The 17,656-nt window shown below is 39.1% G+C and overlaps 1 protein-coding gene across 1 annotated transcript in view; it reads left to right on the forward strand.

Moving 5' to 3' along the window:
• The window catches only part of htr4 (5-hydroxytryptamine receptor 4), a 232,801-nt gene that overhangs the window by 77,682 nt on the left and 137,463 nt on the right, over positions 1-17,656 (forward strand). The window lies entirely within an intron of this gene.

Here is a 17,656-nt window from a genome sequence, read left to right on the forward strand (position 1 = left end):
ACTGTCTAACAGGTGGTTAGAACATAACTATCCCACCATGAGATCAACCAGCTTTGTTAAGCATTGAATAATGCATCTTAAACACCTAAAGCAACAGTGGATAAAAGATGAGACAGATTACTTTTTTTGATCAGGAACATTTATTCAAAAGTATCAAGGTCAAATTCTAGTCTCTTAAATGTGTTCTTGAAGGATTTAATGTGAAAAAACAATAAAAAAAATGGCTCAAACAGTAATTAATCTTATTTTTTCCCACATCTGGTCATGCCTCTAACCAGTGCTTCGTGTTTTGTTGGTCTTCACAGGATATTATTGGTCATTCTTGCTTGTGTCTCTGGAAATGCATCAGATTTTACAGTTTTCAACCACGTTTTGACCAAACAGTACACTGCCTTTAGAATTTAGCTGTATTTTGTTTCTATAACAGTTCCTTATAATTTAGCCAAAACAATATGAAAATGCATTTGCTGACATCAGTTGCAAACAAACCAATCTGACATCACCTGCAGTCTCAGCCCCTCTGTGTGATATTTGCATCCACACACACTCACTTCTGCTCTGTGAATGTCTTTACTTCGAGGAAAATATCAGACATTACCGCTCCATTGAGTAACAAACCTCAAAAGTCTCCAAGAACCTGCAGATCAAATATTAATCAGCAGAACTGCTTCCTGCTTCAAGGGCATCTCATCTTCAGATATTTGGTTCAGCTGAGGAAACAATAGACAGCGTGGGATTTCTGCTGCGCCGCTCACTGCCTCTGTAGTTGTCTTAGCCTCGGGCTTGTTGGTTTGATTAAAATGGCAGAAACTGTTGGGTGGTCTTTTCTCTCCCTCTTTTTTTTTTTTTTTTTGCTTTGGAATGTAGAAAGAGTCCTTTTATAGTTTCCTCTGCTTGGTTAACGTCCTTTAGCCTGGAGGGTGAGGGAGAGAGATGAGAGCTCTCCTTAAACCATCACTGTGAAGGCGTACTTGTGCTGCTTTTCTGCGGCTGCCAGCTTCCACTCACCGACCCGCAGACTGATGATAAAAGAGAAGAATGATTCATAGAGTGAAAGAGATACAGATACAAAGGCAGACGTACACTTCTTCAAGCGTGCAGAGACAGGAGTGTAGAAACATGCAAACGCAGAAAGCAGCATACACAGAATGTATTTAGTAATAACTGTAGTTCTACTGTTCTACTGAATATTCTCACAATAGAAACAGACATCATCTGATTGTGGACATTTTGGTCTTCACAGTTTGTCAGAGGCTGGTTTAGCATCAAAACATTTAATTTATTGTGTGTTTTTTTTGTATTCAGAAATCCACCCTTTGTACTCCATAAGCCATCTACAAGTTTGTGTAACATTACTTTCTCAAACAAGTATCCAAATACACCATTTATCAGAGCTAGAAACTGTAAAAACAGAGAAGGGCTGTTGGATTTTTAACTTTCAGTCCTTGAACCGGCTATTTGTGAAATGTGCCACTGGAAATTTTTAGTTTAATCTAACTTAAATTGTGATAATTATTCAAAATCACTTCATTTTACACTTTTTTCCCCTAAGAATTTGCCCCTAAATAAACTTTTTACTCAAATTAGATTGTTGAAAAAATATGATAAAATAAAAATCTTCTTCTTCTTTTAAATACATTTTTATGATAATAATAATAATTAATAATCACGTTATTTGAAAAATAAAATTTCTAAAATCTTGCCCCAAAATAAACTTTTTACTCAAATTAAATTCAGTAAAAATAATGATTATTATTATTATTATTATTATTATTACACTATATTACATAGTATCATTACAACAAAATTTAATTTGAGTAAAAAATTTATTTTGGGGTAAAATTTTAGAAATTTTCTTATTCAAATAAAATGATGATAATGATAATAATAATAATGAATGTTGTTGTTATTATTATTCAGGATAACATACCAATAATAATAGATAGAAAAATACACCATGAGCAGTAGTTACTTCAGAAGCATCATGGCGTTCAGAGGGTTAAATGGTTCAGTGCTTCTTGGCTTCACAAAGATCTCATTAGATGTTTAAATGTGTTGTCTACTTAGATGGTCTAATGTGTCCAAATTAGTTCAATGGTACTGTGTGTTCAGCGGGATTAAAAGGTTGCATCTTTCTGTACAATCATCAAGAAAAAAAAACCAGATTAGATCAGAAAATACTGTTGCTCATAACACACTGTAGCATGAAAATATAATCTGATCCTTTGAACCTCACTGATAGAAGTTGTGTGAAACGCTGACACTTCTTGCAACTTTCGATCTTGTGTCATGTTTCTATCATGTTTTGATTTTTGCTCGTCAAAAGTACTTCAGAAAGATTAAGGGAGAAATATGTGTGGATTCCTCCTTAGTAAATTTAATTTCATCATCAAAAGCAAGACAACATAATCTGAAGTGTGGATCTGCAACATTTTTTGTGTGCAAAAGTAATTCACAGTAAATATTATCCACAAAAACCTGCTTTTGTTGTTCGCGGAAGGTAGAATGGTGTGTAGATATAGGGAGGGATTGAAATAAGGCAGTTAATGTGGGAGGCTGCGCTCTCTAGCTCTCTGTAGTGAGACGGGATTGTTTATGAGATGGAGCTACTTGACCTAGATCTGTGCTCTGGTGTGATGAATGGGATCCATGTCTCGGTGGTGGCAGCCTTGAGAGACACCCAACGGCTCCCACCGGCAAGCTGTGATTTATGGTGTGGCGTCGGGTCGTCCCCCGCAGCGCCCTACATGCGTACACCCCTGTGTCACATATGTGAAGCGGCGTGGTTACATATGTGTTCGGATGATTCACAACACGCATTAATGTGAGGTGTTGGACTGGTGACACGCATTCATGCACAGCACTGGGAAATTAGGAAAGAGGCTGTATGTGGGTCACCAGGGCAATGAACATTCTTTTAGTGACCAACAGATAAAGCCACAATAAAAACAACCTTACGCAGTTTAATGGTATCCTCTCCACCTTTGAGAGGGAAGCCTTAAAAGGCAATAAATAAATAAGAACTTGAAAATACAGATCTCCTTCTCCAGCGTTCGCCTCAACTCCTTCCAACTGGAAGCCATCAGAGAAGCAAACATGGACTTGAAGTAGATGACAAACCTGCTCGGTAAATCTACCTACACAAACCTAATGAACCACTACAACGTGTTTAGATAATACAAGGGAATGAAGAAGAAGAATTGGAAGATATATTAGTTTTCGGGCACAAAGGTCATTCCAGAAGTCGGGGCACCAAAGTCTTACACCAGCTGTAGCAAACCAGATTTCCAGCCAAAATAATAAAGAATATGAAAAACACTTTGCTTGTTGTAACAGCTTTCAGAGACTGTTGTAGAAGTTCAGCGATGCCGAGAGAGGATGTGGAGGTAAACACAGAGAGACACACTGGAGACTCAGATGACTTGGGTTGAGATGCAGATAAGATTCAGGAGAAGTGACAGACACAGCAGCAGTACATGCAAGCATTGTAAGCTCCAGTTCTGAAGATTCTCTTCAACTGTCAAATATTTTTGCTGAGAGTTCTGCAACACCAGACATGTGAAGATGTAATTTCCATGTGCCCAGATAGCTGGCAGGTGACTCATAAATGGGCTGTAATCCCCAATGCAGCGGCCATGGGTTTGAATGCAGCTCATGACCATTTACTGCATGTCATTCCCCTACTCTTCTATCCACGTTTAATGTCTTTCTCCACTGTCCTATATGGTAATGCCAAATAACAAACTTTAAAGATGTATTTTCCATGTCTCTCTGGACCTGGTTGTAGGTGCTTTTGTGTGGGGTGTATTTCCAGCGGCACAGATGCTAGTGAAAGATCATAGTAATAGTCTCGTTATGGCCCCGGTGGCTGGACCTTCTGCTTTTGTGGTGGACTTTTGTAGTCTTTGTGTGGGGAGATGGCCGGGGTAAACTGAGCAATAGCTAGTTCAAGAGTTCAATCTGGAACCCCAGCTGCCAGTCATCTCAGTTAATCAGCCTGGAGGTCCTGACCTGCATTCCCACCATCGTTCTCCACACCTTCCAACCTTTCTGATTTGGCCACCACCTGTTTTCCTCCTCCAACAAACTGCAGCCATCGCCACAGCTGGGCATAAATCCACACCCAGCCTCTTGGTTCCTCTCATGTCTCGTGTTTTATGTAAATTCTAACTTCAGTTAGCAGCTGCTGAACTTAGATTTTGAGTTAGTCATTGTCTATTGCTGGTGTGTGTTTTGGGACACTTGCTTGTTTAGTTCATTTTGTTGGTTCAGGAGGTTCCTGTTGTGTTTAAGTTTGTCTGAGGAGTTTGGTTGTTTTGTTTTTGTTAAGCTCGACTTTGTTTGGTTAGCAACACCCGCTAGCTCTGTTTACTTTGCTGTATATCACCTTTTTTGTCACTAAACAATAAATTACATTACCAAACCAATAACAGCTGTTTTTTTATACCTCACTGTTGACCCTAGACAGCTTAGTCATAACAAGCCTACTAAAGGACTATATTATAAGGATACTACAGGTGGCAAAGTGAGTCACTTATAAATGACAGGTTGGGTGCAGAGAAATGTGATAGTGCTACTTTATGGTTCTGTAATGTAGATTATTGACTGTTTGGGCAACAGAGGATCTGCACCGTCCAGTCCCTGCATGTTTGTGTTGAAGTTCAGATTCAGAAAACTTTATTTGTCCCCAGGGGGCAGTTAAACTGAAGTGAAGTGACAGTAAAAGGTAAACACAGCCAGGCCTGTTGGACGCAGTGTTTCTGTAACTTGTTTAGAACTCGGTTAAAACATTGTTTTGTCACTTTTTGACCCAACTCAAACCTGTGGGTTCTGCAGGTCGATGTGATCACGAGCCACCAGTTTCGAAGAGATTGGTCTCTTTGATTTCAATTCAATTCAGTTTTACTTCTATCATGTGAATTCACATCATATGTCATCTCACAGTGATAAACATAGTTAGGTACAGACATTATGAATTATAAACGGAGAGCAGAGAAGACAACAATTCAAAGTTGCCTTTAGATTCCCCATGAGCAACAGTAGGGAGGAACCCAGAGGGGGAAAAAAACCTAAAATAGTGAGGTTAGTGTCTTGTTGTCTTTCTGCCTCTGTTCCATTTGATTCTGCTCCTCTGCTGTGAACTGAAATAACCTTCTCTTGTTCGTATCATGGTTAACTGAGTGACCCACTGCTGCACTTTAGTGTCCAGAGAGTAATGTGTGTAACTTAATGTGTTCGGCTTGATGTTTCATCCTACAGACACACACTCAGTCACAAATGAAGGCATGAATTAGTAAACATGCAGCGCTACTGAGAGAGACTATTTTTAATGCCAAATTAGCAGCAGAAACACAGTTCATCCATGTTCTTCCTCAGTGGAGACGCTCTCTGCTGCTGCTGCTGAACTCGGCAAAAACCTCTCACATTATCACACATGTTGCAGCACATGGCATCACATTCGTGTCTTATCTCTTGCTTACCATGCATCTCCACTGTGCACTATACTTTATGAATACATGCTGGAGGTCGTATGGCACAGTTGCACCTTTTAACATCAATTTATGTGATCTGTATTAAGAGCACTTTCCTACAAGAGATTTTACTCCTGACCTACTGTGAATCCCTGGAGGTAATTGACAGGTTTAACTGGGTGGCTTAGCAGGAAAAAATGTCATTTTAGGGAGAACTCCAGACTTATTTGGTATTTTTAAATTTACACAACTGCGTGGTTTAGCATTTTGTACATGGATTATTTGAAATTTGATGAATGGGACGTAAACTGTCCTGCAACACTCAAGTCTTTCGTACAAGCATATTAAAGAGGTACGAGTCTTCTAACCAGAGTGTTTACAATCTTGATGCCTTCCAATGAAGAAATCAGATATTTTTATTACATAACATAGCTCATAGTTCTTCTGAGGCCTTTGAACAGGTTGTGCTCAGAGAAGACACCTTTGCTTGTCAACAAGGTGAGACGTTTCCAATGTGTGTAGACGGTTTGAAGTCATTTAGCCTCAAATCTTGTTGACTGTCACAATCATTTGTCGCCTTTAATTCGCACGTACATTACGACACATGTAGTTGCAATGAAAAAAATCCAACCCTGCTGAGACTGTCGGTTTTCACACATTGTAGAGGCTTCCTGGTGATGTAGAATTTTCATATATTATGCACTGTTCGAGCTGAGTGATAATCAAAATGAATGCCACTGAATCATTGAGTTACAGGGTTTTTCTCGTAATTTTTTGATCTCTTTCTATGTTTTGCAGCTATATTTTTTTTTTAATCAATATCCCCAGAGAGACATGGAACAGCAGCAAACCTGTTGCAGTTATTTTGCAGTAGGCTTTAACAAACAATGACAGCTGCAATTCCCCAGAGAGAAAGACTGATCTGTAGTGTGATACAGATTCGTTTATTAGAACATATTCTGGTTTAGAGGAAATGCAAACATCCCTCTCTGGCTTGATAGTGTTTGTTGTTTGTCACTGTGGATGGGACTAAGCGAATGATAAATGGCATGTAGGTAGGTGATTACTGTCAATCAAAGGGATAATCCACTGAAAGAACTTGCAGGGTTTTCTTACTGCAGGATCCAAATCCTCTGCAAAACTTGAGACTTTCGATGTGGAAAGTCGCTGCTTGGAGGTTTTTGTTGTTGAGAAAGACGAAGCTGCCTGAAATGAATCAGACTTCTTGAAAATGAGCAGCAACAACAACACGAGCAATTTTCTGACTTCAGGGATGTAGAACTTGAAGCACTCAAAGCAGATGCAGAAAAATGACAGAGAGCTCTGGAGAAGATGCAGCACTTCATCTGGCCATGCACCAGATGCTCTCACCTGATGGGGAACAACTGAAAAATGATGCTGGTGCTAAATGGCAAAAGGTCCGCACTTATATGGTGCTCTTTTAACTCATGTGCTCCAAGTGCTTTATAGTGTTTCTCATTCACTTACACTCGTGCTACAAAGCCGCCATGCAAGGGGCCAGCCTGCCATCAGGGCTTTCAGGTTCAGTATCTTGCCCAAGGATCCTTGTTCTGTGGAGGAGGAACAAGAAAACTTTGTGACTAATGGACACTGACTGATGAAGTGTTGTGGAATCATATAGACAGACCTTAACTGAGGCCAGTGAGGTCTGCAGATCTTTAGATGTTCGTCTGGGTTCTTTTGTGGCTCCTGGATTAGATGTCGATGCTCTTGGAGAAATGTTGGTCGTTCCATGTTTCTCCATCTGTGGATAATGTCTCTCACTGTGGTTCTCTGGATCCCAGAGACTCAGCAATAGCTTTGTAACCCTCTCGACTTAAATCTCAATGACTTTGTTCCTCATCTGTTCTTCAATCTCTTCAGAACGTGGCATCATGTGCTGCTTTTTGAGACCCTTTAGCTGCTTCACAATGAAGACAGGTTCTATTTAGTGATGTTTAGATTCAACAAGTCTGGCGGTAATCATATGTGAGAGTGGTTGGTAAAACTGAACCTAATTGCCAAATGAATTTGGTCATTTGGTGGATTGGTAGCTAAGGGGGCAATTATTTTTTTCCACGGAGAGCAACATGGGGTGGACAGTATTTTTTTGTCAATAAGTAAAATCATCATCAAGAAAATGCATTTAGTGTTGTCTTGGGGTATCTTTGTGTTGCATTGAAATGAGTTTGATGATCTGAAACATTTACATGTCAGAAATATACAAAATAGAAGATTTCTGTAGGGGGGTAAATACTTTTTCATTACACTGTTTGTGCATATTAGTTGCAACTACATTAAGACTCTGCGTACATAAAGCTCAAAACCAGAGGAGCCGGTTCAGCAGCTGTGACACATTTGTTTTTGATGAGTGTAACACTGGCTGCAGCAGGGGTTGTGTGTGTGCGATGACGGTTGTGATGACTGTAAAGAAGCTACTATGGTGTTTGTAGCTGGTAGAGAAGCACTACATGTTCATATAGAAACAGCTGGATATACACATACAGCACTACAGAATGAACCACAGCAGCAGCTCGGATAATATTCAGCCGCAGCCTCACCACCACAGGCAGGCAGAGCAGCTGCAGCTGTGCTCACAACCAGCAGCTGGATGCTGTCAGACATCAGCCGTTTAAAATGAGTTATGAGATCTAAACACGTCACTTAAAGTATCAGATGATCTCTGCTCTGTGAGTGTTTCCTCAAACTGGCAGCGCACCAAGTGAATATGGATGAGAGGCAATGAAACGGAAGTAATCAAAAAGAAAAATACCCGCTGTGACCTTTCTGTGGCTCCACTATATTTTGAGATTTTATTTCCATTACAGAGACATATTGCAGGTTTAGAATGATGGATACTTTTGATTGCAACAGGTTTTTCATTCATTTAATTTAGTAATATGTACTTGCACCGCAAATTTGTTATCAACGGCTGTTTTGTTTCATTCGTAATAAATGGGATTTTTCACAGCAACAAAGTATTTTAATTTGGATTTACTTAACTGCACTGTGTGGCAATTGTTGCAATAATCAGGTTTAGTAAACCTTTTTAAAATTGCTGTCATTATGACAGTGAAACCCAATGAAGTAAAAGAAAATGCCACGTATTTAAGTCAATTACGTTCGAACTACAAGGTTTGTCTTACCAAATACATTTGAGTAACAGAAGCGAATTTATATTTATATAAATGAATTAAGTTGGTGTAGCAAAATATCTTCATGTTAGTATTAACACATTAAATTAAGACAAAAGAAGCAGCATTGTGTTGAATTTATGTTTGTCAGTTCAGTTTGCTGAACACAGAGCTGTTAATTAGGTCTAACTTCAACAGATAATGTTGAAATTATTCAGTGCAGTCTTGTTGATTGTACAAAATTTAGTTATTATGACATTAATAATATCATTAAATTACATCTAGCACAGTTCAGTTTAGTGGAGATTGTTGACAAAACTGTATTGAGTAAATCAACAGATTATTATTTTTTTGAGTGCACACGGGATGGAATGCAAACCACATAGTTAAGCAAGATTTTTTTGTCTTTGCTGTTTAGTTTTGTGTCCTGTAGTGTGTTTTATGATGCTTAAACTTTTAGAAATGTCTTAAAATGTCTGTTTTTGATATGTGGAACACGCTAAATCACAAATGGGTTAAAGTTGGTTTTCTGTTTGGCCATATTATTAGTCTAATTTAGTTTACAATCCAGGGTCAGAAGCTACCCTGGCACTGCAAAAGGTTTTATTTTCAGGTATTGCAACTGATATGTCTGCAAGTGTTGTATCTTCTACTTCATCCAACTCTAGCTGGATGTGTTTTAGATCGCCTGTTTCATTGCATTCTTGTTTCTTGGTGCAATAATCGTGGTGTTAGCAGCAACCGTCAAAGGCTTTCTGACGGTCAACAACCAGTATTTACGATTTTTTAAATCGATTTTACTAACATAAGATTGTAGGAAACACGTCGAAACAAGCATAATCTGTCTCTCCACCTGAAACTCTGTGGATCAAGAATAAACATTCAAGCTATCTTTGCACGTCAAACACGTCCTGCAATGTAATGTCAGGGGTTCATGCGACCGCTGAGCTCCATCATCCCGGAACAGGCAGCTGCTTTGGAGCCATAAGTCATTCGAACTCACAGCGATCAGATAGAAGACAGCTTCTCTTTCCTCTCACTCTGCTGTTTGCTTTCCCTCTCCGCATCGCTTCAGGTGTCCTATGACAGATCCTGTTTTCTGGGCGATTGCTTTCAACAGGGAAGTTCAGCGTGAAACCAAACATGAAGCTGGACCGGGTCGCCTCTGCCCGCTTGTGTTGTTACAGTAAATTTGTCAGTTGGTTGCTCATTCATTCAGCGTATGCATTTCTTTGTTCGTTTCTGAGAAGTTGCAGTCATTGTTGAAAGACAGAATGAGTGAGGGGTTTAAATAACAATGGCAGCAATTACTGTTGGAAAAGATTAACTGCTTAATGCATCATTATTTACAGCAGTTACATTCTATAAGCAATAAATAGAATGGACAATGTATGAAATATTATTAAAGAAAGCATCGTATGTTTAGTAATATCTGTATTAACGGATTTATTGATCTATGGGAATCAACAAACGTATGAAGCAATGTTTAAAAGTTCAAAGTTGACTGTATTGTCTCCTGTGGGACAAAGTTGTCTAGGACAAAGGCAAAAAGCAAGCTGCACTGCAACACATAAGACAGTACACATGCTACTAGAAAACACCTAAAATATGTGACATCATTTTTGGCATATAAATAAGTTACGGTAATATATAAAAATACACACATACCCTCATACATATATACATACATCCCTATGTACACAACATTTAATTACTTCCTTTTGGTCGCTACACCTAACTACTCATCAATGAGTTTGACTGAGAGAGGGATAAAATAGCGTTTAAAATGGTTGATCCTGCACAGCTGGACTCTGCACATCCTGCCTGAATTTAAGAGTTCATTCTCTGGAAACAGGTCATTGGTGAGTCAGACAGAGTAGTGTTTGCTTGCCATGTAGTGGAACGCACAAACAAGTCTTGTGGCATGAGTGGAGCAGGGGTACCCATGCTCTTACTTGCCATCTTCACCAGGTTATCAATCTGAGCTTTTGGATGTGATTGTAAGAGCCCCAAACCAGCAGGTGATCCTGCACCCAAGTATGGACTCAGTGGCAGTAAAAAATCAACATGATTTCTCTACAGACACCAAAAAGCCTGAATCATCTGAGAAAGTTGGGGCACTGATGGCACTAAAGGCCATTAATTAGAGTAGAACTGCATTGTTTGAAAAAAGAGGTAGATCAATGTGAACAAAAACAAACAAAAAAAAAAAAAACGCGTGACCATTCACAAATGAACCATGTCAGTGTAATATGATCTGCTGTGTTTATGGTTCTAGTAAAAAAAAAAAAAACTCCTGTAAACATGAGAAAAACTCAAGGCTAAAGATTAAAAACACTCGAAAAAATAATTTTCAACTCAATATTCTTAAAAAAATATGAAAAACCTCCTCCTTGAAACTTTATTATCTTCCTCAACTTCTACATGCAGTGCTACCAGCGTGACATCCAGCCCTCTTTGGCCTAAATTCTGTGTTTTTTCTATCAGTATGCATGCAAGGTTTGATAGTATCTGAGACTCATTCATCATCTATCACCCTGAGCTGTCTGTAGACACGTTTCACATATTGATTCCTCACCGCTGCACCAGCGGCGGCACAAAGCGCAGTCGAGCAAAGCCTGTTTTCCTGTATTTCTATCCGTCCATTCAAGTTTTACTCATGCCGTTAGGTGACTGAGTTGCGGATTGCAGACTTGGCAGGGAACACAGTACGGCATCATTTTCTTTTAAAGACTGAATAATTCATTCGGCAACTGCTTACATAATCTCAATAAGAAATCCTCCATTCACGTAAAAAAATAAAAGCATTTGCTGATGCATGAAGCCGAGCATGCACACGCACTGAAAAATATCAAAACAACAAACAAGCTTCCATTCAGCTCAGACGGGATCGTATCCGTGAATCGGAGCGCGCTAAAGATGCTGTCAGAATCTCCAGTGATGAAACTGAAATCTGTCAAGCCTCTGATTCTGTTATCCTCCCAGATGGAGGGGAGTCTGCAGGAGGTGGAGAGTGTGTGTTCACTCCACTATACAGTGTTCCTAACCCGCTCCCATCCATGCCTGACAAGGTGATTTATCCCACCTGTCACTGATAGCTCCTTCAGCCCTCGCCGGTTCAGCCTCCAGTGCCTCCTCCTGCCCTTTGATGGTTTTCTTCCAGAGAACGGCACACAGCTTGAAAACTCTTCCATCAGCCTGTTCATTCACACATCTCCTCTCATGCAGCTCACTGTGGGCGTAGCTTTGACCTGCAACAAAGTCATGCCTGCTCAGTTTGTGGGGGGAAAGGTGAGGGCATAACTGCAGCTTTGCTAATGTTGCTAAGGCTAAGCTGCTTGTATTACAACAATTAATCAAAAGACTTTCAAAACCTGAACCCTAAATCCTGTTGTCTTGCGCCATTTATTACTCCACCAAGGAGGCAGAACTTGGGCAGAGTTATGTGACGATCAGCGTCTGTCTCTGTCTGTCTGTCTGTCTGTCTGTCTGTCAGCAACATTATTCAAAAATACATGAAGAAATTTGAATGAAATTTTCAGGGAAGGTCAAAAATGTCACAAGGACCAACTGATTAGATTTTGGTTGCTTATAGTCTAGATCCATGAATGTTTTTTTCAGATTTCAGCCATCGGAGTACTGTGCTCTCTGAGTGCTTTCCTCGTTAGAATCAAAAACTGTGAAAATGGAAAGAATTGTTGAATGTTTCTTCATGTGCCAAGCTTAAAATTTTCATATATCATCCAAATATCCGACTAAAATAAAATGCACCAACCGGGCTGAATCGAATGCTACATATCTTAAGTATTTTGAACTCTGATTTTTTTTTTTTCCAGCATTGATAACACATGGGAAAATGATGTAAATGCTGATTGCAATTTTTTTCTTTGTAAAATAAATTACAAATAAATTAAACTGTCAGGATTTGAAGTATTTTTTCTTTGTATTTTTTTTAAAATATGGCACATCAAAAACAGAAATGAAATGAAATCTTGACAAACAGATAAATGTCATTGTTCTTGTTTTGTGCAATACACACACAAAAAAATCAGAGCCACACTTAGCTTTTTAACACAGAATACAAAAATTGAGCAAACCTACATAAAATGCATAGAAAACAAACAAATAAATAAATGAGTGAAATTAAATATATTTAAAAAAGAAAAAATGAAAACTTGATGGGTGTCCGTCAGTCACATGAAAACAATGGAAGTGATTTGAAAACTGTTAAGAAAGGCTGCTATTTAATGTCAAATTTAGAGGGTTCAGCTCTTAAAGAAGATCTGACCTTTTCTATTTTTAAGAAAGACATAACATCTCTGAGCATTGAGTACTGCAAGGAGTCTTTGTGGATTTCCAATGAAGGAGAAGGTGCCATCCTGCCAATACTGAAGTGAAGCAACATCCAGTTGGTTAGAAGTGTATCTTTTGTCATCTTCTCGATACATTTTTCAGTTCTCTCTACTTCTAGTCATGTTGTGCTGGTTCTATACAGTTCCATGACTTTATATTGCAGAGAGACTTCTCTCAACTCTGCAGGGCATTTTAGTTTAGTACAGAGTTGTTTTTTGAAAAAAAAAAAAAAAAATTTAGTTCATTCAGTTTTTCTGACAACAACATGTGCTCTGATACTACCACCAACTCAACTCCAAGCTACAGACAACAAAAAGCCAGTGGTGGAGAATACAGCCATGCATTCAGGGATCTGGATTTGTATTTTATTATTTTTTTGTAGGAATCGTTGGAGATGGACACAGTCAGCTCAGTCAGGTTTTTATTCTGTTGAATAGATATTAAATCTGTGCCAGTGGAGATTCAGTGGATTTAGTTCAGTTTGAAGACTTTGTAGCTAATATTATAAGACTGCTAAATATTGACTTTAGAATAAGGAGCTTGTGCTTTGAACTTAATTATTCCGACCAATGGCCCTGAGGCTTAGAGTCTGAGAAGATTGAAATATGATCTCTGACATGTAGCCTCACATTTCAGTCCCTTTATCATCCACCTACAGGTGGGAAAAAAAATCCTAAAACTTGTAGAAAATCTGTAGAGTCTAAATATGGCATTAAAGCTTGTCCCATATTAAAATAAATTAATTAAAGGTGATGTTTCACGTCAAAAATCAAAGAATAACACATCAAGGTGGCAGCATGTGGTTTCTGTGATTCAAAATGAAACATAAAAAACTTGACATGAATGTGTAGCTATGGTAGTTATAAATGAATTTCCTCTTTAGATGAGACATACTTAATTCTCAAAGACGGTTGTGAGGAGTAAAGCTAAAGAAATGGAGATAGTGCCTGAAAGAGGCGCTTTTTTAAAATTAATCTTTAATGTACTCTTATAGCGTCATAGAGCGTTCTTGTAAAAGAAAACCAAGCTCATATATGAAGAAGTGCAGAAAACACTACTTATTACCCTCCTCGGATATCTTTCTTCCAATCAGGTTGTCAGGAAATGTAAATTCTGAGTTTGTGCTTTTTAGAAAACTTGAATTTTTCTTAATATCTTCTTGACAGTGTTCTACACAGAACGCTTAGTGGCCATGATTATTTCAATCTTCATTTTCCTGCTTTCACTGCTCACAAGACACAAGAAACCAAATATCATTTTCCTTTTTAGACATACTGCACATTCATTCTGCTGTACTAATGTGGGACAAAAGCAGGAGGAATGAATCAAGTGGGACAACTACAATAGATACCTTCCAAAAATGTCACTTCTGTTTTGGCTGCAGAACAAAAGCTTTCAACCGTAGTCGTGTTGCTTGAGCAGCGCAAAAGGAAAAAAAAAAAAGAAGACCTAAACCTTTAAAAGGCGGGGGAAGAATGTCTCTTTGCCAGCATCTCTACTGAAATAAACATGTCACATTTTAAGTTGAAGTGCAGAACAATTAGCTAATTTGTGCTGACAAGTGGCTTTGAGGTGCAGTCAACACAGTTCTTTGATACACACATGCTGCAGACAGCTGCAGCGAGTGTTTGTCATCCTACTCTCTCTCACACACACACACACACACACACACACACACACACACACACACACACACACACACACACACACACACACACACACACACACACACACACACACACACACACACACACACACACACACTTTAGTAGTGAATATATACACATATATACTTGATGCACAAGCACAAAATGTAATCAGTGCAAACAGAGACTAAATACTGTGTACACACTTGCAGTGGTGCAAATCTGTTCACGCACTAACATTTGGAGGATGACTGTAGAGCAGTACTCGGGGGAGTATTTTAACAACGTGGAGGAGGACTGGGAAACACTGCTGTTTGCTTTGGGTTTCTGTGTCGCGCCTTTAGCCGTCAGTGTCTCCACACTGCTGATCAAAGCTGCAGCAGCTGCTCCTCTGTGTGGAAGAGATTAGACCAGGAGAGGGAAGCAGGGGAGTTTAGCTTGAGGATGTGTGCAGGATACGGAAAAGCATCTATCCATCTGCCTGAACTACTTAGTCCAATCAGGGCTGCAGCGATGATTGGGAAAGCAGAGAAGAAGAGATGTACCTGTTAGCCTGAAACTTCTCAAGTCGACTGGAAGATGTCTCTCCAACCTGAGGCCAACCTCAAAGTCCCTGAGCAGTTGACTGGTAGACCTCTAATGGATGGATCTTTTCTCAGCTCAGAGGAAGAGCAACTCTGATTCCCACTCAAATGGCTGAAGTCCTCATTCTGTAGCAGAGAGGTCACCCTGCGAAGAAAACTCACTTCACCTGCTTACAACATGTGGCAGGGAAGTGAATAACGGTGATCATCCGGTTGCAATCTAATGTTTTATTTGCAAACTCTGTGGATAAATATGTCGCAGGCAGCAGGAATTGATGGGACTCGAAAACAACCCCACAATTCAATCAATTTGTCTTTGTATCATTTCCAACAGTTAAGTCCTGATAAGTCCACGTCGTTGGATTTGTAGTAGGAACACAATCATGTGATCATCAGCAGGCAACTGACGTAGCGTTCACTTGTTGTCATAGTTACAGTGACGCCGTGCCGCTATCTTGCAGTGATACAGAAATCTTTAACAGATCTGTGGATCCAGACTATAAGCCACATCACTGTCAAAATCTTATCAGTTGGTCCTTGTGTCATTTCTGACCTTCCCTGAAAATTTCATCCAAATCTATTAGTCCGTTTTTGAATAATGTTGCTAACAGACAGACAAACGGATGGACAATTCTACACCAATCGTCACATAACTCTGCTGTCTTTCTTGGCAGAGTAATAAACCTCACATCTGCTGGCCATTGTTGTAGGTTGTAACAAAATAGGTTGTTAAAAATTAGCAGTTGCTGTTATCAACTGAAATAAAATATTTTTCAGCTATGTGACCCATACAATCACCCTCGAACACACATGTGAGCATTATGGCACTTCTTACTGAGACATCTCTAATATAGCTTGGGTTGTAATGTGTTTAAATAGTGAGCAGAGCTTCATGGCTTCTTCTACCCAGAATTATTTCCTCCATCCTCACCCTGCTGTCAGGAGTCAAAGTGACTTGTGAGGTGAAATCGCTGAGGGATCGTTTCACCTGACACTGTAAACTACAGCGTCTTAGTGTTGAGATTTGTGGCTGTGTGTTGAGGGAGGGCACTTGCATTTCTTGTCACATTCGATCCTCCAGCAAGATAAGAGGATGAGCGTGCTGAAGAGAGACGTTCTCTTCCTGATGACTATCAGGCAGATGTGACAGACATGTTCAGTCTACCTGTGAAGGCCCGAATCTGCTCTGATTACATGTAGAAGCATCAGAAAGGAGTGAAGATCTTCAGGGTGCAGACATGCTGAATGTTAATGTTCAGGAAAGATAAGAAAATGGCACATTCGGAGTACAGAAAATGCTGTGTTACTCCACGACATTTTCCTGCAGCAGTGTGGCTGTAAAAAGGGATTCTGATGCTGTTTATGAAGCTGCGCGGTGAGGAGAAAGAGCTGTGAAAGCAGGTGTAGCGTTTCCTCTGGACATGCCATTCAGAAAAAGGACACCCGCTCTTTTATTACATGATCTGAGATGAAACCGTAGACGGGCGCCATCGTTTATTTCAAACCACATCCTCTGTGGCCACATGACAGCGCTGACTGTATCATTTGTTCGAACACTACCGATGCTGACCCTTAATGCTTTTAGAGTCTGGTGTCCTTCCTTTATTGCAGACTGAAAGTAATGCTTGTACTGAAAGGTAAATCCTCGAAACACATGTAATCTTTCGTTGGGTTTATGATACGATACAACGCACTACAACATGATACGATACGGTATAATATGATGCAATAAGACACGATACGATACAGCAGGATATTCTAAGATACACGAAGATACGATGTGATGGGATACGATATGACACGATATGATAAAATACGATACAATACGATACAATACGATACATTAAGTTACGATACGATACAATATGACACGATATGATAAAATACGATACAATACGATACATTAAGTTACGATACGATACAATATGACACGATATGATAAAATACGATACAATACGATACATTAAGTTACGATACGATACAATATGACACGATATGATAAAATACGATACAATACGATACATTAAGTTATGATGCGATACGACACGATATGATACAATACGATACATTAAGTTACGATATGATATGATACGACACAATATGATAAAATATGATACAATAAGATACGCTAAGATACACTAACATACAATACGATACATTAAGTTATGATATGATACGATACGCTCAGATACAATACGATGCGTTAAGATATGATATGACACGATATGATAAGATATGATACAATAAGGTACACAAAGATATGGTAAGATCCGATATATGATACGTTAAAATACGATACAATAAGATGTGACAAGCCTTGATTAATCCCACATTGGGGAAATTTGCGTTTTGTTTTTTTTTACAGCAGCAAAGACAGCGCAAACATTGAGGAAATGTGATTCAAAAAATACTAATTAAAGTAATAATTATAGAAACAACATTATTGCACATTTTAGTGGTATTGTACA

The sequence above is a fragment of the Acanthochromis polyacanthus genome, chromosome 10 (assembly GCF_021347895.1).
Source record: "Acanthochromis polyacanthus isolate Apoly-LR-REF ecotype Palm Island chromosome 10, KAUST_Apoly_ChrSc, whole genome shotgun sequence".
NCBI lineage: Eukaryota > Metazoa > Chordata > Actinopteri > Pomacentridae > Acanthochromis > Acanthochromis polyacanthus.